Source organism: Penaeus japonicus, unplaced genomic scaffold (genome assembly GCF_977035675.1).
Source record: "Penaeus japonicus unplaced genomic scaffold, GWHDUDI00000001_assembly GWHDUDI00000015, whole genome shotgun sequence".
In the NCBI taxonomy this organism is placed as follows: domain Eukaryota; kingdom Metazoa; phylum Arthropoda; class Malacostraca; order Decapoda; family Penaeidae; genus Penaeus; species Penaeus japonicus.
Window position 1 is genome coordinate 12,897,147 of NW_028234417.1, and position 7,500 is coordinate 12,904,646.

Genomic DNA, 7,500 nt, shown 5'->3' on the forward strand with positions numbered 1-7,500 from the left:
CTTCCCCTTCCCCTTCCCCTTCCCCTTCCCCTGTCCCCCTCGCACCCTCCTCCCTTCACCTACAGCGAAGCCCAATGCATTATGCATCCCCCGCCGTCTGGTGGCTCTCTCGTTGTATCGGAGTCAAGTGACTAAACTCTTAATCGAGTTTCGGGATCGGCGCCGGGCAGCTTTGGGGGGGGGGGGGGGGGGGGGGCAGTCACCGCGGATGCCTTCGCGTGCGATGCCATTGGAGTTTAAGGATCTGAAAGATGGGTGATTAATTTATTTATTTAGAGGACGAAATATAGTCTCTCTCTCTCTCTCTCTCTCTCTCTCTCTCTCTCTCTCTCTCTCTCTCTCTCTCTCTCTCTCTCTCTCTCTCTCTCTCTCTCTCTCTCTCTCTCTCTCTCTCTCTCTCTCCCTCTCTCTCCCTCTCCCTCTCCCTCTCCCTCTCCCTCTCCCTCTCCCTCCCTCCCTCTCCCTCTCTCTCCCTCCTCCCCCTCCCCCCCTCCTCTTCTCTCTCCCTCTCTCTCTCTCTCTCTCTCTTCCTCCCCTCTCTCTCTCTCTCTCTCTCCCTCTCCCTCCTCTCTCTCTCTCTCTCTCTCTCTCTCTCTCTCTCCCACTCTCTCACTCTCACACACACACACACACACACACACACACACACACACACCTCTCTCTCTCTCTCTCTCTCTCTCTCTCTCTCTCTCTCTCTCTCTCTCTCTCTCTCTCTCTCTCTCTCTTATACACACACACACACACACTCTTTCTCTCTCTCTCTCTCACTGTCTCTATCTCTCTTTCTTTCTCTTTCATGACTTTTTTTGTTGGGGGGGGGGGGGTCGCATGTCAAGGGATATGTTTTAGAATGTAGTTGTTGAGATTTCGAGATTATAGTATGAATCTGCGATTTATATTTTATTTCTATTTTTTCATGTATGTTTGAAGGTTTACAGCTAAAGGACATCTCGAAATCTCAGTCGCCGAACTTCTTTTGTTTGTACTTGCAATCTCAAGGTGTCCAACGTCAGATATCTCAGAATCAGAAAAAAGGAGAGAAAGAAGTAGCATCCGAAGACGATGTTCTTACAATAAACATGGACACAAATGGAACAGCGTGCCTTCATCGCCCAAAGTGCATTAAGGAAGGATTTTCTGCATTGCCTAATATTAACATGGACAAGGGGGGAGGTAATCTTGGCAGGTGTTAAATGCAGCTGTCTCTCTCACTTTCCCTCTCCCTCTCTCTTTTCCTTTCCCTTTACTTCTCCCTCTCCCTCTCCCTTTTCCTTTGTCCTTACTTCTCCCTCTCCCTCTCCCTTTTCCTTTCCCTTTCTCTTTACTTTCCCTTACCCTTTCCTTCTCCCTCTCTCTCCCCCACTCGTCCTCTCTCTCCCACTCTCCCTCTCCCTCTCCCTCTCATTCCCCCGCTCCCTCCCCCTCTCATTCCCCCGCTCCCTCCCACTCTCCCTCTCCTCTCTCTCTCTCTCTCTCTCTCTCTCTCTCTCTCTCTCTCTCTCTCTCTCTCTCTCTCTCTCTCTCTCTCTCTCTCTCTCTCTCTCTCTCTCTCTCTCTCTCTCTCTCTCTCTCTCTCATATCCTGCTCGTTGGCAGCTTCTTGAGAGCTTTCAAGACCTGGCTGATCGTCTTGCGGGATGTTTGGGGTTAGATTTAACACGTGTGGAAAGTATGATTATGTCTCTTATGATTATGTGAAGCAGTTATAATGTTTTCTAAATATATTTTGATTTTTTTTTTCTCGTATTGTAGGTTGTAGATAGTGAGATATTGTGTTCTTTCTCCCCCCCCCCCACTCTCTCTCTCTCTCTCTCTTTCTCTTTCTCTTTCTCTTTCTCCCCCCTCCCTTCCTTCCTCCCTTCTTCCCTTCCCCCTCCTACCCCTCCTCCCATCCTCCCTCCCTGAGTCTCGACAGTCAGCAGTTATTTGAAGACGATATTGTTGATCACTGTTATGCAATAGTCGAACGAAAAAAGTATTGAGAAAATGAAAAAGGTAAAAAGGAGAAAAGTCTTCCTCAATCTATAATATACGAGGGAGCCAAACGCATGTGTAGGATGCTCTATTGCCTCCCTTCCCTGTCCCCCACCCGTTGCCATAGGATACTCGACACCCGAAAGAGTTGTCTGAGGTTTAGGTTGCACTTGCAGCTTGTATGGGCGGCTTCTTCATATTTCCTCCCTTTCCTCCTCTCCCTATCCCCTCCCCAGCTCCCCTCGGCTGTAACCCATGTCACTCTCCTCCCCTCCTTATCTCTCTCTCTCACTCCCCCACCCCTCCTCCCCTTCCCTCCCTTCTCTCTCCCCTTTCCCTCCCATGTGATTTTGCGTCTATCTTGTAGTAACCGCCTTCTGTTCTTGAATTAAAGGGACATTTCTTTACGACTTTCTAGGTTGGCTATGCCCTTTGTCTCGTATTTAATTTTATTTTCTCTTTATCTCAATTTGATTGGTCTTTCATATCTAATTACCATAGTTATCTGTTATCTCTCTCGTGTCACTGAAATTATCAACTCTTCCCCTCTCCATAATTATCCGGATTATATGTTACCTCGATCTCCTTTCTCTCTAATTATCCAAAATAATCTTCACCTATTTACCTACATGTTTCTTTCCTTCTCTCTGTCTCTCTCTTATAATCTACCTCTCCTCAACCTTCCTTCCTATTCCATCTACTATCTACTCTGTTTATTATCGTCCCTTCTCTTCTATCTCCCAAATTTATCAACCTCGTCTCATCATCACCCGTTTGTTGCTTGCAAATGGTTGTATACTGTTTCACGGGAATTCTTACGGTGCACTCTAGGGGAAGGTCGCCTGTATTGAGATAGGTCGGGTCTCTTGCAGCGTCGGTTAGATGTAGTTGGTGGTAGTAGGACTAACGATAGTCGAGGCTGGTTAGCTGTTAAATGGTTCGTAGTGGTAGGCTTTGGCTAGTGCGAGTTGATGGACCCTTGGTGCAATTATTTAAAAGTACCATCGTCGTCATCATCATCTTCATCTTCATCTTCATCTTCATCTTCATCTTCATCATTATCATTATCATTATCATTATCATTATCATTATCATTATCATTATCATTATCATTATCATTATCATTATCATTATCATTATCATCATCATCATCATCATCATCATCATCATCACCACCATCATCAACGTTTGTGCATAGTCTCAACCATGACTGGATGAGGGAAGGCCCTAGAAATACTGGTTGGAAGGGGAGACCTAGAACAAGCGGGCTGAAGAGAGGTCATTGAGGATACTGAAATACGGGACGGCGGTGTATGGGGAGGGGGAGGGGGGTAGAGGCATGGGAAGGGGTTAGGGTGTAGGGGGATAGTTATTGGTTTGCAACGGAAGGAGAGGGAAGGAGGGAAGGTGGATGGCTGGGTAGGTGGGTGGGAAGGAGGGAGGGAGAGAGAGGGAAGTGTGAGGGGGAAAAATATTGTTGCTTCCATGTTACTTGAAACTCGGTCCTCTTGTCCTATCACCCTATCATCCTGCATCTTCTCTACCACCCCTCCCCTCCCTCCCCCTCCTTCCCCGCCACTGAAAGGATTTCGATGAGGGGGGGGGGGAGTGGCATAGAATTCCCCCTCCCCTTCCATAGAAGAAACCTGAGCAAGATGAAAGGTAGGGGGCGTGGCAACTTGACACGTCATTGGAGATCTTTAGGCCTTAGGACTTCATCGAGAAGGGAGGGGGCGGGAAGGGTTAAGGGGATGGAGGTTGGAACATCGAGAAGGGAAGGGAGGGGGTGAGAGGAGTGGGAAGGTGGGGTTAAGGAGGGGGGAAGGTGGGGAGGGGGTGGAATAAGGAAGGGGTGAAGGGATTGAAAGGGTGAAAGAGATAAAGGAAGAAAACCCATAGAAGAGACGCGATGGTGTTAAAAAGGAGGGAGAGGGAATGGGTGAGAGGAAGGGGGTTAGAGTCCAGTAGAAGGAATAAGGGGAGAAGAATTGGGGATTCAAGGGGAAAGAGAAAGAGGGGAAGAAAGGGGGCCAGTCAGTCGATTATTTAGTCAGTCAGATAGTCTTCCGAATAAATGATCAGTCACTCAGTCAGTCAGAGAATAGGTAAATAGATAAATTCATTCATTCATTCACTCAGTCACTCAGTCACAAGACAAGTCGAAAACTCAAAACAGACAGGCAGAAAGAGGCAAGCAGACACGAAGATAAAGACAGACAGGCAGGCACACGTTCCCTCTCGGCTTGCCTCCGAAAGCAGAGAGAGCAGAGAGAAAGCACGCCTCTCTCACCCCCCTCCCCCCTTCCTTAACCTTGACCACGTGGCCTGGCAGTGTCGTGAAAAGTGCAGTGCTTAGTCACTGAACTCGGCGACCATCTTCGCATTCCTCTGTCTCACTCGCGATTCTCTTTCTGTTTGGTCTGGTATCGTTCCCTCTTTTTGCTTTTACTTTACGTTCCCTCTTTTTTTTGGAAGTGGTTATAGGGTGGTGGGAGGCTCATATAGATGGATGTGTCTTTTTTTATTTATAATTTTTGTGCTCTTTTTGGCTTTATCTTTCCCTTCCATTGTCTTTAATTATGTTTTTTTTTAGTGCTCTGGCGTTTCATTTTGGATTCTCTGCTCCTCGTCTCTCTTTGTATTCTCTTCTCTTTTCTGTCGGCTTGCAGTTACGATACAAGTATTTATATGCCTCTCACCCCTTTACGTATGCGTATCTATAAGTAATGCAGGATAACAAGAGTTGGACAAGGAGGAGGAGGTGAGGGACAGGGGGAGGTCTTGGGGTATGGCCAATGGGAGGGGCAGGGGAGACAGGGGATGGGCCAGGGACAGGTTGCTGGGGGATAGGCAGGGCACAGGTGATAGAGGGTATAGAGCAAAGAAGGGGCAGGGACAGGGGATAGGGGGTAGGTGAGGGCATGGGACATGAGGTAAAGCAGGGGAGAGTGAGGATACGGGGAGAGGGCGCAAGGATCTGGCGGGAGGAAGCATGAGGGAGGGAACAAGGGGCAAGTTAGAGAGGGCTCAGGGCAGGGACGAGGGAATGTAGGGGTAAGTGACTGGTGAGAGGGTACGAGGCAGGGACGGGTGGGGGGGAGGGGACAGATGAAAGAGGTCATAGGGCAGGGACAGGGGCAGTGGAGGGTAAGGGACTTGTGAGAGGGTACGAGGCAGGGACGGGGTGGCAGGAGACAGGTTAGAGACGGCATGGCAATAGCAGGAGGGAAAGGGAATAGGAGACAGGTGCCAGGGAACGGCAGACAAGGGGAAAAGGTGCTAAGACTCCGGCAGGGGAAGTGGAGTAGGGAGGGTAGGGTGCAGGCGAGGTCTCCAGCAGGGGAAGGGGCGTAGGGTGTGGGCGAGGTCTCCGGCAGGGGTAGGGAATAGGAAGGGCAGGGTGCGGGCGACAAGATGAAGACGGAAGCCACAAGAATCCGTGACGTATCCGTGACACGGGCTGCGGCTCCGCAGATCTCTCGGGTTACTTCTCCGCGCGGGAGCTTGAGTTACCCGTTACTCCTACCCCCTCCCCTCCCCTTCACTCCTTCCCCATCTTTCCCCTCTCCCTCTTTCTCCTTCTCTTTCTCTGTTCCCTCTTCTTCTTCGTCTCCTCTCCCTCTTCTTTTCCCTCGTCTTTTCCTTCAATTCCTTTTTTCCCTTTTCCCTTCTCTCGTTCTTCTTCTTCCTCTCCCTCTCCTTTCCCTCTCCCTCTCCCTCTCCCTCTCCATCTCCCTCTCCCTCTCCCTCTCCCTCTCCCTCTTCCTCTCCCTCTCCTTCTCCCTCTCCTTCTCCTCTCCTCTCTCTTTCTCTCACTCTCCCTCTCCCTCTCCCTCTCCTCTCCTCTCCTCTCCCCTCCCTCCCTCCCTCTCCCCCTCTCCCCCCTCTCCCCTCCCCTCCTCCCTCTCTCTCTCTCTCTCTCTCTCTCTCTCTCTCTCTCTCTCTCTCTCTCTCTCTCTCTCTCTCTCTCTCTCTCTCTCTCTCTCTCTCTCTCTCTCTCTCTCTCTTTCTCTCTCCTTCTCTTTCCCTCCGACTCTTCCTTTCCTTTTCTTCTCCCTCTTCCTTCCCTTTTCTTTTCTCTCTCCCTCTCTCTCTTTCTCTCTCTCTCTTTCCCTCCGCCTCTCCCTTTCCTTTTCTTCTCCCTCTCCTTTTCCTTTTCTTCTCTCGCATCCTCCTCCGATTCCCTTCTTTCCCTCTCTTTCCCTCTGTTTAACAGTTCTTCATCTTTTTTCCGTCTCCTTTGCCTCCCTCTGGCCACAGCCCAGCTAATCGCCTTCACATTCTTTCTTTATCACACCCACCTTGTGCAGGATTTTCCGTTCCCTTTCTATTTCTTGTGCTTTGTATCGCAAGCCTTTTTGCGCCATCTCTCTTTTTTTCTTTTCCTTTTTATCTTCCTTAGAAGAAGAGAGAAAGGAAGCACGGAAGATGGAAAGAAAGATAAGGGAAAAGAGGAAATGGGTAAAAGAATGAGTTGCAAATGAGATAGGCATTATGAGAAGAAGATGAAGGGGAAACATTAGAAAAACGGTTGATGAGAGACCCCCAAATGCAACAGAGATGCAAGCCGTTGATTGATCACTTGAGACGCTTGACGGATCAACCTCTGGCACAAGTTGCAGTCCGTGATTGCATTGCCAACGTCGCTCGTTCGCTGCAGAGGGCGGTCGGTGTGGTTGAAAAAAGTTGAGGGAAGTGAAAAGCTATTTTTTCGTCTCTTTGTCTCTGTCGGTTTGGTGGACTGGGTGTCCTCTTTCTGTTTGTGTCTTTGTCCCTGCTCTCTCTCTCTCTCTCTCTCTCTCTCTCTCTCTCTCTCTCTCTCTCTCTCTCTCTCTCTCTCTCTCTCTCTCTCTCTCTCTCTCTCTCTCCCTCTCCCTCTCTCTCCCTCGGTCTCTCCCTCCCTCCCTCTCCCCCCTCCCCCTGCCTCCCCTCCCCCCACTCTCTCTCTCTCTCTGTCTCTCTCTCTCTCTCTCTCTCTCTCTCTCTCTCTCTCTCTCTCTCTCTCTCTCTCTCTCTCTCTCTCTCTCTCTCTCTCTCTCTCTCTCTCTCTCTCTCTCTCTCTCTCTCTCTCTCTCTCTCTCTCTCTCACTCTGTCTCTCTCTCTTTCTCTCATTCTCTTTTGGAGGGGGCATATTTAAGAGTTAGGGGTAGGGAAGATGTTAGAAATGGGTGAGGTTTTGTTCAACAAGGGGGAGTTAGTTGTTCAGGAAAGAGGGGAGGGTAGCTTTCGAAAATGTGGCTAGGATGTGGATGATAACATAGGTTGGTTAGACGCCGAAAAAAAATAGAGAAGTTGAGATAGGTCAGGGTAAATTCATGAAAGAAAAGCTAGGTTACGAAAGAACTCCTCTCCTCATTCCTTTCCTCTTCCCGCTTCCCTCCCCTTCTCCCACTCCCCGCTTCCCTCCTGTTTTCGCTCCCCTCTCCCTACCCTTTCCACCTCCCTCCTCCCCTCTCCCTACCCTTTCCACCTCCCTCCTCCCCTCTCCCTTCCCCTTCAGTGCTTCTCGAGCCAAGTTGTCGTGTC

At 49.6% G+C, this 7,500-nt stretch overlaps 1 protein-coding gene across 3 annotated transcripts in view; it reads left to right on the forward strand.

Moving 5' to 3' along the window:
- The window catches only part of LOC122247563 (uncharacterized), a 132,495-nt gene that overhangs the window by 11,106 nt on the left and 113,889 nt on the right, over positions 1-7,500 (forward strand). The gene's annotated exons all lie outside the window — the stretch shown is intronic.